The following is a 23,461-nucleotide window of genomic DNA, read 5'->3' as shown; positions in this document are numbered from 1 at the left end:
AGTCCTGGCATCTTGTACTGGTTCAACCTGTGCATGGTGGAGTATTCAGATCACCACTGTTGTCCCTGACCATGAGGACTATCTCTGCCAGGAGTTGCAAAGCTAGTTCCATGACCCTTACTAGAAGTCAAGTCATGTGACACCTGGATGTGAACAATGTCTGCTGAATGAGCTGTCATCACAACCATGTCAACAACAAACAGGTGGTCTACCATATCTGGGTGCGTACACCTCAGTTGCTGACTGAGCAGTGGAGGAAATGCCAATGCAGGAGTGGGATCTGGCACAGCCATGTTGGTTAACACCTGATTATGTAGTGGCTCTCCAGCCCTGTGGATGCTGACCATTCTATGGCAGATGTTCCATTACAGACACTTCCCTATCCAGTGTGTCATTCATCCTGTCTAAACAGTCACCCACATGGTTCAGTCAGTCTCACATGTTGGAATGCACAACATTCAATACTTGCATTATCTCTTGTGAGACCCTGGAAGAACTTGCCTGTGCCTATGTGACGGCCCTACACATATGTTGTGTTGCACCTAATGACACAGCAACACCAGAAGGAGGGTAAAAAGGAGGCCTCCTCCAAACATCTCTAGCAACATGTCTGTGTGATACAACATCCTCAGGATGGCTAGAAGGACACTCAGCCAGTTCTGAAATTAGAGCAAAACACTACCCTGATTGACCGTGTCACTCTCATCCTGTTCTATCTCAGATGGCCCTATGTCAAAGCTATGTCCAAAATATGAGAAGGAAATGTGAGATCCACAACGTCAGTGTCAGTGTGACTATCTGTATTCCTATACTGTGCCTCTTCGTCACCACCATCATCATCAGAGGCTATCAATACTCTGATGTCAGGCAGTAGGCATTTCACAGTGCCAGTGGAAGGCTAACCTATGATAAAAAGTAATGAATGCAACAAAGAGAGAAATGGAATAAAAACTGATCAAAGTTATGTAAAAATGAAGTTAAGCAATGTTATATGCAACTACAAGTAAAAAAATACTTAAATAAAAACAACATAATATATATTTTTAACATAATGTACATTACTATGAAAAATTTAAAAAAAACATGCATGTCCCTACCATTTGCAGGTGGTCATTCCAGATCAGTACCAGATGTACCTAGACAGAAGAAATGAAGGTGATAGAAGGATAGATCCAGCCATCCATCTATTCACCCACAATACCTTTTCCAATTTTTGCATATGCAGTTGGGGTGTCAATTCAGCTAGGACAATCAGTATTGAGGTCTGTGTGGCTATACACCTGTATCATTCATATAATGATTAATGCAATGCAAGCATCATGGTGACACATTAAACATTAAGATAATACACTTCTATTCTGCATTTGATCAGAATCAGACCTGTTTCTATGTTTGTACTCCTCATTTGCTTGAACGTTGGCCTGGAGTACCATAGACTACTGATAATTATTGTTCTAAGTCCTGTACCTAAAATATATATAAACAACACATTGTGCTTCTACTTTGCCATCAATCTTACAAATAAGTTGATCAGAGGTGTGCTTCAGGGAGAGATGTAAAAAAATAATGTCTGTAGATTGTATAATTTCTTTATGTGTTAATGGACTGTTGTTCTCAATATATGTGACTTTCAGTGTGCTCTTGGATGAATACATCATTCTGTAAAGTTATGTCTGCACTGTAGCAGTTAGGAAATGGTGTACAATGATGTGGAACCCTTTCACACAGAATTCATGAATGTTTTTGAACAGCTCAGTATCATATTTTGGACATGTCTGTTTATATATTGAGTGCAAAATATCCAAGCAGGACAACATACAACTGAAAATGAAAACACAGATGACTAATGTTTGCAAACAATAATTCCGAGGTCAACACACATGAATGTTTGGTTGTCAGTTCACTGTTTTGCAAGATTGATTGTCATCCAAACACAATACTGTGACACTGATGTGTGTCACTCACAATAGCACACTGTACATGAATGAGAGGACAGATAACTCATCTGAATATTACATAATTTCTTGTGAAGAGTACATTGCTGTTACGTGTACCTGTCAAGACACATGCCTTTTCATCCAAAACTGTAATGCACTATAGCTTCTCTACAATACACTAATGTGGTAATCTTTGCACATCTAAATTTTCACACATTTAAAGTCAAACTACTTCTGTGACACTTGCAGTTAATACTGTCTTCTCTAGATTGTGTGAATAGACAGGTAGATGTTCAAACACAGCAATGATTGTGTTTCAAGAGTCTGTGCATCTGTACTGCTAGTTAAGATATCATTGACCCATGCATCTGATGTGTGTACTTGAACTAAGGAGATACATTTAAACTGGGAGAAGACTCTCGCATTACCTTATCCCACTTTTAGCATAAACATCTTCTCTGTAGCACACTGAGAGGTCATCCATTCACAAGTGCATTATCTCACTGCAAAATTCATAGTTCTCTGGCGGCATATACTGTTGATATTGTGCTATCTACATCATGTAACTAGATAGGTAGGTGGTTTAAATCCAGAAATGCTAAACTTGTATGTGTGTGTGTGTGTGTGTGTGTGTGTGTGTGTGTGTGTGTGTGTGTGTGTGTGTGTGTGTGAGTGTGACTCGACTGTCAGGTACGCATGGCTTCATCATCAGATGTGCTGTAGGAGAAACATTTAAACTGCAACAGGATTCTCCCTTCACCTCATCCCCCCTTTTAACACAGACATCTTCACTGCAACACAATGATGAGGTCATCCTTTCAAAAGTGCACTGTCTCACTATAGAAGACAAACTTCTCCAGTGGCATGTGTGGCTGATACTGTTCTCCTTAAATTGTGTAAAGAGATAGGTAGGTAGGTAGTTCAAATCCAGCATTCATTAAATAGTATGAGTACTTGTATTACCATGTACAATTGCCTTTGTTACGTGCACTTTCACTAAAGGGCATATTTTCACTGGCAGAGGGCTACCCTATAAATTTCTGGCATCCTCGGGCAAAACCCAGTTTTAGAAGCACACTGATTAGATAATGATTTCAAAATTCCACTATCCAAAATTTGTAATATGACTTCTTCTGAGGCTTTGACTGTTGATACTGTGTTCTATAGGCTGTATAGATAGGTAGACAGTTTGATTCCAGCAGTGATTGACTATCATGCCTGTGTTTTCTGATGCCATGTATGAAGGCTTCAGAGACATATATGATGTGTAGCTGTAGAGTGTTTTTGAGCTCTTCCACCACTTTCTTTCCTTATTAGCAGAACCATCACCTTATTAAACAATAATGATGTCATCCATTCAAATGTGCACTGTCACAGGTATAAAACAGTATCTTGTGTGGCAGTTGTGATTCATGCAATGGTTGCAACTTGTGATCCTAGGTAGTCCATGACAGTGTTCTGTAGGTTGTTTCCTTAGTAATATATGGGTTTGAATCCGTGATTATCTACACATTGTACATGATTGGGATTCTACTGTCACAGTGATGTCTGTACTATGCATCACATTCATAGGTTCGTAGGTGTGTACTAGGCTAATGGCCCTGGAGCCTTTACAAGCCTAGCCCATAGAAGTGCCCTGGCACTGTGCTGCCCCATGTTAGTTCCCAGTGACTCTATCAAGTAGAGCCACTGGAGTGATCACCATGCTGAACTTTCTTTTATCCATCCACTCATCAAGATTCTTCTTGAAGAGGGACAGTGAGGTGCTCTGCTTGACATGTATGGGAAGTCTATTCCAGAGTATGGGCAATCTCTGGGTGAGGAACCTGTCCCTCCAGCATGTTCTGTTGATTGTGGGAATGAGGTGGAGGTCTCTGGAATGTGTGGTGCAGAGGGATTAGGATTTATTTAGATGTAGCATTTCTAACAGAGCTGGGTCAGACATGGCTTTGTAAGTCAAGAAGAGATTGCCTCTATGTAGGCAATAAAAGACAGAGAATAGATGGAGTCTTTTGAGTCTGTCCATGTAGAACATGTGTTTAATGCCTAGGATCCTCTTTGTGAGGTACTTCTGTGGCCTCTTCAGCTGCTGCAGGTGTCTAGTGAGGTACATACCAAAAGGGGCATTATACTCAATGATTGGTCTAATAAGGAAAGAGTAGAGAGAGATGATGACCTCTTTCTTCCTGGATGCAAAGCCCTTGGTAAGGAGATGTGCCACATACAATGACTTTCTGACCACAGTGGCAATGTGGTAGTTGAAGGAGAGGTTGCTGTCAATCTGCATCTCCAGATCTCTTATAATGCCTTCAGTGTTCACTCAGCTCCCATCAATGTGGTAATTAGTTGGAATTTAGAAGGGGGTGACAATGCATTTTTTGGCATTAAGCTTAAGGCCATGGTTTTGACACCAGTCATTGGTCTTAGTGAGGCCTTTCTGAAGTATGTCTGCATCACTTGGGGAGTTAATAATGGCTCCCATTTTGCGGTTGTCTGTGAACTTGGTCACCCAGAGTACCTATTTGTTGGCCTGGACTTCTGAGAAGTAGATGCCGGACAGGAGAGAACCCAGGACCAATCCCTTTGGGACTCCACTAGTGAAAGGTCAGCAGTCTGGCTTGGAGTCCTCTACTTAAATACTGTGTGTTCTAACTGTGAGCCAATTTGCAACCCCCCTAGTGATATAGGGGTTGATGCCTTGTTTTTTGATTTTATCAATAACTCCCAAGTGAGGAATGGTATCAAAGGCCTTGGCCAGATCGAGGCGGGCTGTATGCACTTCCTTACCTTCATCCACAGCTCTGGTGACTGACTCAAAAAAGTCAATCAGGTTAAACATGCATGATCTCCCTTTCAAAAAGCCAAATTGTGTGGGGTCTAGAGATTGGATATTTCCTATATCTTTGTTAATCAGGTCCATGATGATGCACTCCATAGCTTTACATATCAGACTCGTCAGGCTAATGGGGCAATAATTCCCAGGGTCTGTAGTCACTCCCCCTTTATGGAGATAGATGACTGCAGCAGTGTGCCATTCAGTAGGGGCAAAGCCTGAGGTGAGGATGTGATTGAACATGGCACACTGATGTGGTGCCAGTTCGACTTGTAGTTCATGTAGAACACAGCCAGGGAAATTATCTGGTCCCATGGAAGCTGTATTCTTGGGCTTGGATAATGCAGCTTTAACCTGTGCTGCAGTAATGCTGGGTGCCTGGCATTCTTCCGGTAATGTGATAGGTCCTTTAAGGGGGGAGAGAGGGGTAAAACTGGCAATGAATCTGTTGGCCAGTATGTTGGCAATAGCTGATGGCTCAGTATAGGAGGTATCATGTTTCAGTATACCCAGCATCATGCTATGTTGTATGACAAGGAGACAGATCTCACTACTTTTAACCAAATTACAGGCACGCAAATGCCTTGCAGTAATAAAATGATGTAATGCCTTCTTCTTCTTCTTTCAGCTGCTCCTATTAGGGATCACCACAGCAGATCAACTGTTTCCATTTCTTCCTGTCCTCTGCATCTTGCTCTGTCACACCAACCACCAGCATATCCTCTCTCACCACATCCATAAACCTATCTTAGGCCTTCCTCTTTTCCTGTTACCTGGCAGCTTCATCCTTAGCATCTTTTTCCCAATATACTCTGCATCCCTCCTCAGCACATGTCCAAACCAATGTAATCTTGCCTCTCTGGCTTTGTCTCCAAACCTATCAACTAGGGCTGACCCTCTAATATACTTATTCCTAATCCTGTCCATCCTCGTCACACACAGTGCAAATCTTAACATCTTCAGCTCTGCCACTTCAAGCTCTGACTCTGGACTTTTTGTCAATGCCACTGTCTCCAACCCACATAACATATCTGGTCTCACTACCCTCTTGTAGACCTTCCCTTTCACTCTTACTGGTACTCGTCTGTCACAAATCACTCCTGACACTCTTCTCCACCCACTCCATCCTGTCTGTACTCTCTTCTTCAGCTCTCTTCCACACTCACCATTACTCTGAACTGTTGATCCCAAGTACTTAAACTCATCCGCCTTTGCCACCTCTACTCCCTGCATCCTCACCATTCCTCTATCCTCCCTCTCATTCACGCACATATATTCTGTCTTAGTCTTGCTGACCTTCATTCCTCTTCTCTCTAGAGCATATCTCTGTCTCTCCAGGGTCTCCTCCACCTGTTCCCTACTCTCACTACAGATCACAATGTCATCTGCAAACATCATAGTCCACAGGGACTCCTGTCTGATCTCGTCTGTCAACCTGTCCATCACCATTGCAAATAAGAAAGGGCTCAGAGCTGATCCTTGATGGAATCCCACCTCCACCTTAAACGTATCCGTCATTCGCACTGCAGACCTCACCGCTGTCACACTATCCTCATACATATCCTGTACCACTCTTACATACTTCTCTGACACTCCTGACTTCCTCATACAATACCACAACTCCTCTCTAGATACCCTGTCATATGCTTTCTCTAAATCCACAAAGACACAAAGCAACTTCTTCTGACCTTCTCTGTACTTCTCCATCAACACTCTCAGAGCAAACATCACATCTGTAGTGCTCTTTCCTGGCATGAAACCATACTGCTGATCACTAATCATCACCTCCTATTCTTAACCTAGCATCCACTACTCTTTCCCATAACTTCATGCTGTGACTGATCATTTTAATCCCTCTATAGTTACTATAGCTCTGCACATCACCCTTATTGTTAAAAATCGGTACCAAAACACCTTTTCTCCATTCCTCAGGCATCCTCTCACTTTCCAAGATTTCATTAAATAATCTAGTAAAAAACTCTACTGCCATTTCACCTAAACACCTCCATGCTTCCATAGGTATATCATCTGGACCAACAGCCTTTCCGTTCTTCATCCTCTTCATAGCTATCCTTATGTCCTCCTTGCTAATCCACTGCACTTCATGATTCACTATCCACACATCATCCAACCTTCTCTCCCTCTCATTCTCTTCATTCATCAGCCCCTCAAAGTACTCTTTCCATCTGCTCAACACATTCTCCTTGCTTGTGAGTATGTTTCCCTCATTATCCTTTATCATCCTTACCTGCTGCACATCTTTACTAGCTCGGTCCCTCTGTCTAACCAATCGATACAGGTCCTTTTCTCCCTCCTTAGTATCCAACCTTTGATATAACTCTTCATACGCTTTATCCTTAGCCTTCACCACCTCTCTCTTTGCCATGCACCTCATCTCCTTATACTCTTGTCTACTTTCTTCATCTCTCTGACAATGCCACTTCTTCCTTGCCAACCTCTTTCCCTGTATACTCTCCTGTACTTCTTCATTCCACCACCAGGTCTCCTTGTCCTCCTTCCTCTTTCCAGATGTCACACCAAGCACCTTTCTAGCCATCTCTCTTACTAGCTCTGCTCTAGTTACCCAGCTGTTCGGTAACTCTTCACTGCCACCCAGTGCTTGTCTTAACTCTTCCCTGAACATCACCTCACAATTACTCTTTTTCAGTTCCCACCATTTGATCCTTGGTGTTGCCCTCACACTCATCCTCCTCTTCTTAATCAAAAATGTCATGCCTTCAGATACATGTATATCTCACAATTGCAGTAAGACTTCACCTGTGGTACACTCAGCGTTCACAATATCATGTAGTTTCTGTGGTCACTTTCAAAACTCACAGAGGGTGACTGCAGTCGCTGTATGTCATTAAATCCTGTTATGCATTAATGACATTTCTCACAGTTGTAATGTGTGAAATTACAGTAGCAGAGGCCTTCCCCATCACTTTTACCTCAAAAAAATGATTTGCAACACAATCATATGATGTAATGACTTCACACAGGTAGAGTCTCACAGTTTGTTAAGAATTCCACTGCAGTGCACATGATTCATTCCCATTTCGTTAGTCTGTGGACTTGTATAGACATCTGTTCAATTCCAATAAAGGACAACCGTGTGTGAGTGCACTGACATGACACAAACACCATTACATCGAGTTACTTCTATCCATGTTCATGTTGGATAAACAACTTTCAACACATTTTGGGATTTCATTGTAATGAAACAGGTGTTCTGAGATTCTTGTGGTGTGAGTGTTCCTTTGGTGTATGCAGTTAGTACTGACTTGAATAGTATGTCTACACAGATAGAGTATGGTTTGAATTTGGAACTGAGCGTGTATAAAAATGATATGAATGAAAAAGTCTGACTTGGCCAAGCAACACTGATATTGGACTATTAACAGTTGTGTGAAGATTAACATAGCCACCTCCATTTCATCACCAGTTTTTATTGACTAACTTAACATCAAAAGGCCCTTCTTACATCGCACCTTGATTTCTGTTATTTGTGGCAAACTCTAGACACAGTCAGTACACAGTTTTCTAGAGTGTGTAATATGACTGGCAAGAGTTTGAATCTGGTAACAGCTGTCTGTTGGAAAACTGTGTCAACAGGAATGGCTAAGGCAAATAAAGTTGTTATGGCACAGTCAGATGGATGCATTTTTAAGGTCTCACACTCCAAGTTAGGGTATCCATACCAATTAGAATAGGAGACTGATGTAATCCCTTCAAGGGTGCTCTTCATGACACAACCAAAATGCCTCTTTCTGTGGCACAAGTGGTTAATACACATCTGCCTGAAATCTGCCCTGGCATGTGTTTAAGTCTGGCAAGACGCAGATGTTGTGCATGTCAGTGATTGTTCACAGGCAGTATTTCTTTTCCAAATAATAATGCCCTATATTGCATGTCTTCATACAAGTATTTTTGTATTAATGTAATTCTTTTGTACACACTTTACAGTTTTATAGGACCTGAGGGCTTATATAACATTTCTTAATGTGTGACATGGTGCAAAATCATCAGAAAGTTTGAGTTGGCATGTGTTATGAGACTTTCCTGTGTGTTTGTATTAGTTAGTTGATGTTATGGTAGTCTTTGTTTTAATTCCTTGTGAGCATGCCCAGTATAATGATGTAGAAGATGCTTGCTGTTTAGCAAAGAAAACATTAATTACTGAATGTCATGAGATATTTATTTTTCTTGGTCAGGACTTAATTGAATTATCCTCTATAATGTTGGCTTTGTCAATATCTATGAAATGGAGTTAGTTGGCTAAGGGTGGAAGATAACAACATTTGTGCGAGGCCAGAGTATATTTGGTGAATGTGCAATGAAAATCTACAATGATTCATTCACTAATACCATTTAATGCTTCACTTCATGATGTTGTATATTACTGTAGTATCACACAGTTCTTCCTATTATTTTTAACAAGGCTAACTTCAGGGATATACACACACACACACACACACACACACACACACACACACACACACACACACACACACACACACACACACACGCACATACACACACACACACACACACACACACACACACACACACACACACACACACACACACACACACACACACACACACATACTGCTTTTTGGAGTTTAAAGCACTTTATTCTAGACAGCAAGTCTGCTGTGGCAATCAATCTAGGAAGGTCACAAGTCATGTCATTGATTACAGTAACACAAATGCATCATAGCCCAAATACTTGTAGCCTGACATTTCCAACATTTGCCCATCAGCTGAAGCATTAACAATACAATGCTGACACTGGACTTTTATTTTGCCCATGTCTTGTGTGGGCTAACTATACATTTGTAATATACACAGAAATACATCATAGGCATATTTATATATATAATGATATTCAGAAACGCAACTTATTTGTCAGAAGATAGACTAAACTTGACTTGTACCTTTATGTGCATTTTTGCATATGCCACATAAGGGTGGCTCATTTTGCATATATTTATTTTATTTTATTTAACATTTGTTAACTGGGAAAGTCCGACTTGGAACAAAGCCAATTTTCAGAGGAGGCCCGGGGAAAAAGGCTCCAGATGTATCTTTTTGTAACATGGGAGGAAACCGGAGTACCTGGAGGAAATCCACATGAACGCAGGGAGGACATGCACACTCCACACAGAAGGCACCCCAGCCAAATATATATATATATATATATATATATATATATATATATATATATATATCAGATCATTATTCTGTTTATATTGTGGTGAATGTCACATCTGCTATAGAGAGAGACTTGGCAATATATATATATATATATATATATATATATATATATATATATATATATATATATAGTCACTGTCTTTCAAGCATTTGCTCATGCATGTTGCTTAAAAAAATGTTTATTTTGTTTCCTTAGTACTATTATTGGAATGGTTTCACAGATGCCCATGATCCTTCTCAGTATCTTCACATTGTCACAGGCGTGCACACTGCTATTACAACTGTCAGTATTGTTTCCTACACACACATAAGACAATGCCACTGTTATAATTCTTTAACCTGTGCATTCTAGCATCAGTCACATGCATGTAATGTATTACCTTTGATCACTCTCATAATATACATTCCAGTGGCAGAGTACTTCAATACATCTGCCACACATGTGCAGCTTGGCATTCTCAATACAATCATGTGAATAACAGAAATATTACTGAGCATTCCCCACAACATGTATAGTGGCAGCAGTACTTTAGGTTCTATGACTGTAATTATAATAATGTTTTTCATTTACATTAATATACATGTGCTTGTTTGATACATTTACATGTACAATAACCTTTGCATGGTTAAAAGGGACAACAAATAGCAAGCAAATGTCCCTTTCTGAAGTGCATGAGACAACAGCTATAAAATTAAGTTAATTTACATTTATACACGATGAAATGAAGAATACAGCATATTTTTGGTTACAACAAATAACTTCTGGAGTACACATCTGATATGCAATATTGCAGTTTCTGCAAACATCCTGTAATGTATCTATTGTCCTTTCTATATGTTATATCAACTCAGCATTTTATAAACATTTATCACATTTACTCCCCTTTGTTACACTGTAGCTCTGTGTTCCTCTCACATCTTTTGTCAGCATCTCCGTTTCTATTTATATACATGGGTCAATAAAAGTGAACAGGATTGTTTTACTACACTGACATAAATAATTTGTGTCAATAATGCTCTTTGTGCACTAATCACATTTATTTTTATAGTCTGACTACAGTTTCTCTGATTAGCTTTCCCTGCATTTTGTTTGTGTAGTAATCCCCATATATGAGTACAGTTTCCCCATTTAATGCTTTTATTAAACTTGCTCTTGCCTTGTATTATCCTGTCCATATGTGATTGGTCACTAGGTTTGCCTGTAGGCAACATCTTCAGTTTATATTGCTTCCTCAAGCCTCTATGCACCGATTCATGATTGCTAACATTTGTGTAGGGTTCCTTATCGGCTCTCATATTCAGTTATAATCATGCTAACATGCACAAATTGGGCCTAGAGCGGAGTGTATATGATTGTTAATGAATTGCCAAGATGTTTTTTGAGCAATATGTGAATTTAAATATACCTGCACTTGCATCTTACACTTATAATTCTACGTTTTTATGTAGCTTACCAAATGAGTGTCATTGATTTTTAAATGGGCACCAGTAATTTCACATAGAGTCGTACTTTAAGAAAGTACCTAAACATGGTAAACTATATAAAGATGAGGTAAAAAAAAAGCATAATGTAAAAAGACTGTTCTCCCTCTGCTCTTAAATTGCCAGCAGTTTTATTTAAAACACCTTTCCAGTTTTATGCCCTCTGTTTTAGTTGATAATGTGTGTTTCATGTGTCTGTGTGTATGCGTGTGTTTGTAAGTGCATGTGAGTGTTTGTGTGATTATTCTAAATTGCCATGATGTGGTAAACAGAAGTATATCAGCACTGTGTGTGTACCAATATCTGTTGAATAGCAGACTATGTTAAGAGGTAATGCTTGCTTGCTTGAGCACACCACATTTTGGATGTTTCTCTTATAAGCTTTTCATCCTGTACTTTTCCAAGTGTGCTTATCATCTGCATCGCAAATTCTGGCTTGATTCACTTTAGTACAAAATGTTAATTCTCACTATCTTCATTGATCACAGTGTCCTAAAATATTTGTTCAATTCCTACTGTCAAAAGAGTTGTGTCAATGTTTCAGTAGGTAGCATAATTGCCTTTAGTGCAGAAGGCTGTGGGTTCTATTCCCACAGCAGGTAGCTCAATTGTTGTCACTGCAGTGCAGTAAAATGGGGATGCTGCTCTGCAGATGAGATGCTAAAGCCAGGTCCCATATGCTCACATAGGTGGTAGCTTAGTTGGATGTAAACAACCCCCACAGTACCTATCAAAAGGAGTAAGAAAAGCTTAATGATGCCCTGGCCAGATCTCCATTAACATTATAAACTCCACCTTGGTCTCCCCTGAACAGAGGTTGCTAACCTAATGGGACTAACCTTGTCAATAAATGGAAAAAAGTCCTCTCTAAATAAGGCTGATCTTGTTCAAGGAAAAATGTTGGATGGAAGGCAAATAAAATCATCCATCTTGTTTTGTTACTGTTTTTCCCACCATTTTTCAACTTGTCTTTAAAGTTCAAAATCTTCAGGGTACACCACCACGAGTCTGCACTGTGTCAACAGCGATAAAAACACTCTTTATTCAAGGAATAACAATAAAAGGGTTAAAAAACACATGACATTCCCAGCTGAGATAAGCACTTCCGGCTTCTTAAGCCTTCTTCAGATCATAAATAACAAGTGCCGGGTAAAAACATATATATTATGTTGCAGCCAACCCAGTGGCTTAAAATATTTTTATCCTACCAGCAGTGCACCTCTTAGCTCTTAGTCCTTGGTCAGTAGCAAACCATGCACAGGATCTAGCTTCCAATCAAAATCCTTTGCTGCTGCTGCAGCGTCCTCAATCAGGTACATATACTCTCTGTTCTTTACATCTCTGCACTCAGAGAGGGTTAACACCCATCAATCAAATTCTTAAAGTATTGTTTCCTTCCACTCACTGGTGCAGCTTATTAGAGTGCTGTTACCAAGCCTTCAGCCAATCTTGTAAACACTGACATTTCTTCATTGTTCATAAGAAGTCTTCCATTACTAACCTGCTGTAAAAAGTTGACAATGGTAACCCAATGAAGTGTTTTTACTGCTTTTTTCACTTATTTTTAATATTTTTACTTTTATTTTTATTATTCCTGTTCATCTATGCTTCCTTTATGCATTGCCATCTATTAGAAAAAGCTTCCTGGTAGACAAGAGAAAAAAAAAATTAAAAACCCACAATAAGCAAAATGTCCTCACCGAAAGCACTTATCTGGTTTATGAGCCATTGTGCTTTATTTTATCATTGTTTCATTTTTATTAAAAGTTTTCAAGTTTCAAGTTTTTAGCAGAATTGGTGGCAGAACCATTCTTTCTCTGAATTTTGTACTTTGATGTGTTCTGCCTTTGGTGACGCTACCTACTTTTTCTTTTTTGCTTGCATATTTTTGGGTGGGAGCATCACACATTCACTGCACTATGGAATCAACATCTTCACAGCAACCAACATTGGAAATGGAAAGTAGAAGAATTTATCCTAATAACTGAATGGGTCTGTCTAACCCACTTCTTGATTCCAGTTTTGAAAATGGTACTTCAGACCTACTCATGAACAGGGGAGAAACTTTGCTATTTGAGAGCATTTACAAGGAAGTAGAACATGCTGCTTTTAAATTAAAGTGTTTACAGTGGCAACGCTTTCATATGGAGGCATGCCTTTATCATCATATAATTCCATGATGCTTAGAGTAAGATGCATGCCAACTTATGGCAATATGTATCCTGAACTACTAGATAAATGGCAAAGGATAAATACAGAAACCAGTTTCAGCTATATGAAACTTTTGATAGAATGTTTTAAGCCTCGGGAAGCTGAAGCAGCAACCCTAATAGAACAAAATCAAAATGAACTAGAACAAATGACATTATCTGATAATAACTTGTTGAAACTAGGAATGCTGCAGGATAGACTTGATGCTTGTGATGCTAAATTAAAAGGAGTGAAAAGCAGCAAACTGACCAGGGATTTTAATGATTTTAAGAAGGGCCATTTGTTTGAATGGCTAAAAGACAAGGAGATGGTCATGCAGACCAGAACAAATGTAAACACTGGATTAACAACAAATTATGAGAAGGAAGATGTTCCTACTAGGAAACCAGTGAAAACTGTAGTAGAAGCAGAAGTGCATACTAATCCAAGACAGAATAATAGAGAAGTTTTGAAAACACATGAAGCTGTGACTCACATTCTGGAGAACAACGTTAGCTCAGTAATTGATACTGAGAGTATTGAAATACTTTCAGAGCAACATGAAGAAGATAATCTATTCAACATAACAACAATAATCTGGATATGCAGAATGCCACTAAACCCAAAGATGGAGTGATACATTTACCACTTTACCAACAGCTTCCTTTTTTGTTGCAGAACAGCACCTCGAGGGAAGCATGCCCTCACAGCAGAGAGAGGAAGAAATGGAGGTTTCAAGAATAAATGATTCACTTGTGTTTAATATATCGAGCACTGAATTAACTAGAGACCAGACTCAGTTATTAGAGAAGGGAATGAGTTTTATACCTTCCTTGCACTCACCCATGAGTGAATTTACTGTAGATTTAAAGTATTTTGGAAGAAATGTGACTTTGAAATATCTTTCTGGGAATACAAATAATGAAGGATCTCAAGCTAGTTATGGATACAGGAAACCAAGTACTTTTGTTCCTGTTTGTCATCTAACTGTAGATGTCTTTGTATGATTATGTGAAAACGAAGTGGCTGAATATAGACAACAGAAGGGAAGTAAACATTTCCATAACTTAACTCTAAATGAAAAGAAAGCATTATTTGAACTACAGAATATGCAGGACATTAGGATTAAGCAAGCTGATAAGGGAGGGACAATTGTAGTTATGGTTATGTCATTCTATGATATCAAAATGAAGGAGATGCTAGCACTTATAGCTACTTACCAGAGGACTGATAAAAGAGAACTAAATAAGACTATACAAAGTGTCCAAGATACTCTTTATGACAAATTGATGAATAGATCTATAAGTAAAGAGCTGTCTTTTTCGAAGTACATCATCCTACCATACCTAACATCTATGGAATGCTTAAGATACATAAGAATCTACATGGCCCTTCTATGCGACCTATTGTTTAGGGAAAAGGATGGACAACTGAACCCCTTTCTATTTTTATAAAGGGGGAGTTAAAGAAATTGTTATCCCATGCATTTGCAGTGATTAAGGACTCGGCTGAATTCTTGAATAGACTCTACAACAAAATACAACAGATGAACATCTCTAAGGATTTACTATTAGTAACCTTGGATGTGAACAGTTTATTCACTTCCATACCTAATGAATGGGGAATTGAAGCCATCAAAGACTTTGGTGTGAAACACAAAACAACTATTGATATCCACCTAGTATGCAGTCTTCTAGAATTGGTTTTATATAATAACATATTTCTATATGGTAGTGTCTATTATCTGCAGAAATCGGGAGTAGCAATGGGAACCCCATGCACAAATAGCTATGCTAATTTGGCCCTGGCAAGATGGGAAGAGTTATGGAAAGCAGATGTTAATAACAAATGGAACTATAATATAATTTTCTACAATCGATTCACGGATGATATTTTTATTCTATGGAAAGGTGACTTAACTTCTTTGGAGCAATTTTTATGTCTTTTGACCAGCACAACTTCATTTTTGAAATTTGAAATGACCTCCTCTAATATAGAGATAGAATCTTTGGATGTTAAGTTGATGCTAGATGATACAGGATGTATCAATACTAGAATGTATAGAAAACCTGTATGGCATAATCATCTGTTAGTTACACAATACCAGTATGCATCCTAGACATATCCTTGATAATATAGTGACCAACCAATTAACTCGAGTATCTAAGCTTTGTACGAGGGACAAAGATTATATGGAAGAGCAAACTAAACTCATTAATGACTTTACCAAGAGGGGATATACAATCAAAGGAATACAAACTAATGAAGCAACTACTTTGGAACAACGATCTCAGACAGCAAGACCTTATTTTTCTTACCAAGGAGGAATAATTAAGGCGAAACAAAAAGAGTCAAAGTCTAACTTGAGATGTCAGCTAACATATAGTACTGACAATTTTGCTATTCGTAACACCATTAAGAAATTTTGGTCAGTGTTAACATCTGACAATAAAATTAGAGAAATTGTTGGTGATCAACCCAGTTTTTCTTTTAAAAACAGGAAAAATCTAAAAAGACTGCTACATTATAAAACAGAAACTAAAGCCATCTCTGGAAATAGGAGCTTTCAAATGAGTAGGAGAGTTGGTACGTTCAGATGTGAAAGTTGCAAGGCATGTTTTTACATTAACAACTTGAATATCTTTACACACCTCTTAACTAAGAAAAACTATAAATTTGAAGGATTTGCAAATTGTCGGAGTAAGAACATCATATATGTGGCAACCTGCAGTCACTGCAAGGCATACTACATAGGAAAAACAAACCAAATGTTTAAAGAACGTATCCTAAAACATTTATCCAACATAAGAAATAAAGTTACTAGTAATGCACTTTATATGCATATTAGTGCAAATGGTAGCCATTCTTTTAAGTTTATGACACTAACTAGGCTCCATGAAACATTAAGAGGTGGTGATTTAGTAAATCAAACAGAAATTGAAGAAATGAACTGGATAATGAACTTGCATTCAGATCAGCTACCAGGACTAAATGCATTTGTTTCTTTAAAACCTGCACTAAAAGGAAAACCTCTTCAGCACTCTAAATAACTTAATTGAAAAGGTGTATACGTTGCTATGACTACTAAGTATCTTTGAATGAGTGAATACCAGAGAATGAAGATATTCAACAGGAAGTTTTACTGGCTAACATTCAGGATTTGAAAAAGATATTACACCAAAAGTGCTTATCGGGTTTATGAGCCAGTGTGTTTTATTTTATCATTGTTTTATTTTTATTAAAAATTTTCAAGTTTCAAGTTTTTAGTAGAATTGGTGGCAGAACCATTCTTTCTGTGTTTACAAGATTGGCTGAAGGCTTGGTAACAGCACTCTAATAGGCTGCACCAGTGATTGGAAGGAAACAATATTTAAAGAATTTGATTGGTACTTACACACTATAGGATGCTAACCTTCTCTAAGTGCAGAGATGTAAAGAACAGAGAGTATATGTACCTGATTGAGGACGCTGCAGCAGCAGCAATGGATTTTGATTGGAAGATAGATCCTGTGCAGAGTTTTTTCTGACCAAGGACTAAGAGCTATGAGGTGCACTGCTGATAGGATAAAAAGTATTTTAAGCAGCTGAATTGGCTGCAACACAATATATATGCTTTTACCCAGCACTTGTTATTTATGATCTAAAGAAGGCTTAAGAATCCAAAAGCACTTATCTCAGCTGGGAATTTCATGTGTTTTTAACACTTTTATTGTTTTTCCTTGAATAAAGAGTGTTTTTATCACTGTTGACACAGTGCAAGCTCATAGTGGTGTACCCTGAAGATTTTTCTACTTTGTTGTACCATTTTGGGACACCATTGGCAGTCGGGGTCAATTGATTTTGTTGTCCTTATAGTTCTGTTGCAGACTTGCATTTCAGTTTCTCAGTGTGCTGTTTTTCCACCCACTAAATATATGGTTGTATTACATTTTTTTCATACTTCTCAACCCCCTTCCCTTGCTCTTTTAGTGCTACATAGACATGCACCACAGATGCAGGAGCCATTTTGAAAATATCTGTATTGTTTATTCTTATAACAGCAACAGCTGAAGAAGGAAGAACTACAAAATACTCATCATGAAGGTTAGCTTTATGGGTACTGTTCTTAAAGTGGAATTCTCAGTATATATATATATATATATATATATATATATATATATATATATATATATTACATTCCCAGTTAAGTAAGTTATGTATATTTTATACAAAGTATAAATGAGTACAAATTTCGGGTCTATATTATAAGAATGAAGTTTTACCACTTTAAACACCATATGGACAACACCATATGAGCAAAGTTGTAAAACATAGAAACTAAAATAAAAAAATGTAAAAATAAAAGAAAAACCTACCTGAGCACTCTGAACAGGGGAGACATTCCCCCTGCACCTCCCAGCCCCCATTACTTAACTATACCAACTCTGAGATCGCACTACGTTGAAGTAAAGGGAATAATTCCCTATGGCGATCTCCATTGACACTTTCAAGGTTTTAAATATTCGACCATTTGGTGTCCCCCATATAGTGTTCAAATATTTAAAACTTTGTTCTTATAATATAGACCCCAAATTTCATGATACCAGGAATGTCACATGTTACAGAAATCATGTATTAACCATGGCAACATATTATAACAGTACATAGCACTTGTGTAATTTTTATATTCACAATTATGCACAACAGCTGAAATTGTCAGACATTATTAACATAATAAGTAGCACACTCTTTTCTAGTTTCTAGGTCTCTTGATTTGCATCCCAAATTCTGAAACCTGACTCAGTTTGTAGGAGTAGTTCCAGCGAATAAAGTAGAAATGTCAGGTTAAGTATGCAATGTCACTCTTATTAAGGTTGGGAGGATCATAAGCTTCAATAACATCAACTTCAGAATCACACTGTAGATCAGACAGTCTCTCTGACGGATGCTTTTCATCATCCTCAGGTGCAGACACTGCCATTCCATGTTTCTGAGATGAAGTCAGTCCTGTTTTTTTTACAGATGTCATTATTGCTCTTAGCAACTGCCCTTCCTTGGTCTGAACCAGGTAGAATTTTGCAGTATCAGCTGGTTTAATGTCAATGAGTTTTTGATCCCTCGAGCAATTATAATTTCAGTTTTGGACTTTGACAGTTTCTCTTTTGGGAAGTGTAGACATTGTTAGGGCTGTCTTTTCATAATAACACTCCTGCTTTTGTTAAACTCTTTGCCAGTCATTTGGTATGTGCTCTGTTTGTAATAACACTGATGAAGTAGGGAATGTTATCCACAATCATCTCTCCATTAATTGCTGACAAGATGAGAAAACAATAGGCTGTAGCAGAGTGTTTCTGCATTCAAACAAAGCCATTCAAAAGTCTTGCTTTGAATTGCGAGCAAATTTTCTCTCAATTTTCTGTCACATTTGAATGTGGATATTTCATACTTGTCATTGCTTGTTTGAACACTTATTCCTATAAAAAGGTATAAAATTCATGACTTACAAATGGTGGGCTATTACCAGAGATAAGGATATCTAGAACTGCATGATGCAAAAAAAAAAAAAAAAGTTTCAGGAAGCATGGTGACTGAATTTGATGAAATGTCATACAACTTTATTACTACTGTGTGTTTTGAGCAATAACCAACATGATTAAGATAATGTCAGTCTTTAAATATAATCAAGTCACGAGCTAGTTTGCTTCATAGCCTGTGAAAGCATTTCTTCCTTGGCATTGTTTTCATGAAACATATTGGAAATTTAACACTTTCTTCCCATAAATTCATCTTGATGAAAGATTCCAGGCCAGACCATAATGTTGCATGCTTTCTATTTGCACTTTAATATCCTTCATTGTGCCTCAGGCATTCTGTCCAGCATCTTGTTATACAGCTGATTGGGTCTTCTATTTTGCTGGCAGTTGAGTAACAGACTTTGTGAAAATGGAATTTAACAATTTAACATAAAATATGCATTAAATTTGGATGGGAAGTTGATTTTTTTCTTTTAATCTGGCTGCCTTGACTACATCATATTTCTTGGTATTTGCATCTCAGTGTCCACGTCAGCACACTGAACACATTCTTGTAGCTTTTCTTTAGACATTGATAAGTAAATAATAATAGATATCACAATCTAATAGCTCTTGTAATCCTGATGGAGTTTGTGCACAGGCTACAAAATGCTTTGGAGTGGTTTATGGACAGTTTCAACACAAATGTGTCAACAACAGATACATTCACTGAACTTATCACATCCCTAAAAACAAGTCAGAATTTTCTTTCTCTGAGCATATCTTAGCTGGGAATTACTTAATGCTGTGGAATCATAAGCAATGAAGTGACCTTTTTGCAATATTGGTACTCCAAAGTCCGACTAGCTAAATTAAACTTCAACACAACTGGTTTCCTCACATCGCAGTAGTATATAATAGAATGCTGAGTTACAAGTTTCTTTATATGTGAGGACTGTTTTCATGTGGTTGCTCTCAGGACCATAGCATGTCCATTTCATGTAAGTTCTTCAATGACATAGACAGCTCAAAGAGATTTGGATAAATACTAAACCATAACTAAATATCTCAAAACTGAGTATCTGGCTGATGTTAAATGCATATAAACACCAGTTTTGGCAGGATCAAGTTGGATGCCATGATTCATCAGCACATTCCCTTGTTAGCTGATGTTTCTTATACATAGTTGCCACTTGTATTTATTTAGTTTCTTGCTACTTTGTTTTAGATGACAGTAGTTTTCTCAGTCTAATGTCATGCATTTCTTGGATTTATATCATACTATTATATGTCATTACATGACACACCTCAAAAAAATGTTCAAGAAACTTTAAAAACAACTGAAACATATATTTGTAACTCACAACTCATGCTCAACCCTAAAAAACAAACTACCATTTTTCCCCAAAAACCTCTCCTATGAAAAAACAAAATTTAAAGTCCTCTATCTTGATAATACAACCATTGAAATCAATTGTCATAAAACATTATTAGGGTGACAGTGGCTACTAATCTTAAATTCGACCTATATATACAAAATTACACAAGAAAAATTCATCAAAGACTATGGCTATTTTATAGAGCCAAAAGCTTTCTCACGGATGCAACTAAAGCTATACTTGCCACTACTCATCCCATCTCCACACTTCTTTATGGTGCCGCCATCCTTACTAACCTTCAGGCATCACAAAATTCAAAGGTTGAACAATGCTATAACAAAGTTGCTAAATTTTCAGCAAATACCCCTTTCAGAACCCACCAGTCTATAGCACTAAAAAGTCTAAATTGGGCAGAGCTATCCCATCAACTAACATATACACAGATTCTTACCACCTAGAACATTATCCAGAATCTAATACACATTGGCCTGTGATGAGAAGATTGATAGCCCTATATGTTTTTCTATGTATGGTCTGTACCTCTACTGCCATGGCTTTCATACATTGGCCAAAACTTTTTCTTCTCCCATAGTGTCATCTTAGATAAGGTAAGTCTCCTAAAACTGCCAACATAGTCAAGCAAAATCAAGACTACATAAAGGTAGCACTGGTCAATGACAGAGGCCTAAATAAAATGTGTACTCCTTACTGGCCTTCATGAATCTTGGGGGATATATATATATATATATATATATATATATATATATATATATATATATATATATATGGGATCCATCCAGATGCTCGACTGCATCTTTTACCGAATCCCAATTTGATGAGCATACTTGCATGAAAATGCTGTTCACCGAAGCAGCACTTTCGCGTAAGTATGCTTGTTCTGGTTGTACTACAGTGCAGTAAGGAACAATTCCCTTTTCCCCATTGTAGTGCGACCTCGGAGTGAGAATATTAAAGTAGGGAGGTGTAGGGGGGAGTAGATTTTTTTTTTAACATACTTTAATGAAAGTGCTTTTTCGATGAAAGTGCTTTTGTTAAAGTGTGTTAGATGGTAATGGATCTGGGCTATTGATCTTTTGATCAAAAGTCCTAGATTATATATATATATATAGCTGCTGAAAAGTGGCTTCAGTAGTGATAACACCCTCTTCTTTCAAAATCACTCTGGAAATGATTGTGTTGTTGGATGGAGCATGCCAATATTCACAAACAGCCAAATCACATCTAGGCATAAGGCAGGACAGTGATCTTGTGATCCTCCTTTTTGTTCTTACTATCAATAAAATTCCAAACCATATCATAGCCAACTATTGTACCATCTACATGACACCCACAACCGACAACGTATATCTAAACAAACTGGAGTCCCATCCCTATTTAAGCTAAGACTATTCTCCTTTTAACTATCTATCCATTAGCTGGGAATCTTACACTACTACAAATAATGGTGCACATTGCTTCATAGATTTCAGAAATGCTAGCTATCAAGGCCAACGTGCTCATGCTCTAACCGTGAGATCAAAAATATTCGATCTAGTCCTCACCAATATAACCACACTATGCTATACATCTCTAATTACCAAACATCGTTCAAATCCAACCATGATTCAGTAACTATAAGGTAAAACCTGATTTGCTATTAATGTCTTATATCTTTAGAGACTTTTCTAAGGCAAGTCTATTAAGGTAGCTGATGAACTCTCCTCAATGACCATATATTACATGCTGCATTTGCAGGAAATTTTTATGCTTACTTAAAAGCATGCATTGAAGCATCAGTCCTTCTTAGACAGAAGAGTTTTCTGGGGTTCAGGAATAATCTCCTTTGATAGAACCATAGTATGTGCAAACTATGCAATAAAAGTAAGAAGTCATTGGCCATAAGAACAAACTTAATACCCCAGTCTTTAAAACTGAGCTCAAAAAGATTAACAGAGAACTAACTCAGCAGTCAAAGTCAATTCCACCAAAGGTAGGTATGAACTGAAACTTGCCAACTATGTTAAGGTCAACCACCAAGCCTTTTTCAACTATGTCAGAAACCATAGAAGCAATTCTCAGTAATGCAATGAGCTAATATATAATAACAACAAGACATACTCACCAACAGAAGACATAGTCAACATTTTAGCTGATAAATTTAGCTCAAACATTAGCAGGTTCACACCATAATCCCCTCTGATAATTTGAAACAAGACCTGACGGTTCTGTCCAAGGTTAATAATACTAGCTCTATGGATCCACACAATCTGCCAAGTGGTCTTTTTGTCAGCTCCAAGCATAACCTTATAGACTCACTACTGAGCTAATTCAGTCTCGGTCTTTTCATTATATCCATGATGGAGTTATGGAGAACTATGATAAGAATGCACCAATGTAATAGTCATGCTAATATGTGGGAGAAATGTAGGAGGAGATAAGGGTGTATAGTTTGAACTAACTTTATCAGGCCAATAGATTAGGTATGCCTTCTGGGGATAAGTATGTGCTGCTGCTATGAATTAGCTTAAAATTTGTCTTCCCATAGTTGCAGCAATAGTTGAAGCAGTCACAGTAGTATTATTATTAGTAGTAGTTGTAGTAGTAGCAGCTGTAGCAGTCACAGGAGTGGTATTAGTATTAGCAGTTGTAGTTAGTAGTAGTAGCTGTAGCAGTCACAGTAGTAGTATTATTATCATTATTAGTTGTAGTAGTAGTCATATCTGTAGCAGTCACAGTAGTAGTTGTTATTAGTAGTAGTTATTGTAGTAGTAGTAGTAGTAGTAGCTGTAGCAGTCACAGTATTATTATTAGTAATAGTAGCTGTAGCAGTTACAGGAGTGGTATTAGTATTAGTAGTTGTAGTTAGTAGTAGTAGCTGTAGCAGTCACAGTAGTAGTTGTTATTAGTAGTAGTTATTGTAGTAGTAGT

This window comes from Protopterus annectens, chromosome 3.part0, assembly GCF_019279795.1.
Source record: "Protopterus annectens isolate FY-2018-M chromosome 3.part0, PAN1.0, whole genome shotgun sequence".
NCBI classification, from domain to species: domain Eukaryota; kingdom Metazoa; phylum Chordata; order Ceratodontiformes; family Protopteridae; genus Protopterus; species Protopterus annectens.
The sequence above is the reverse complement of the archived record's forward strand: the minus strand, read 5'-3'. Positions refer to the sequence as shown.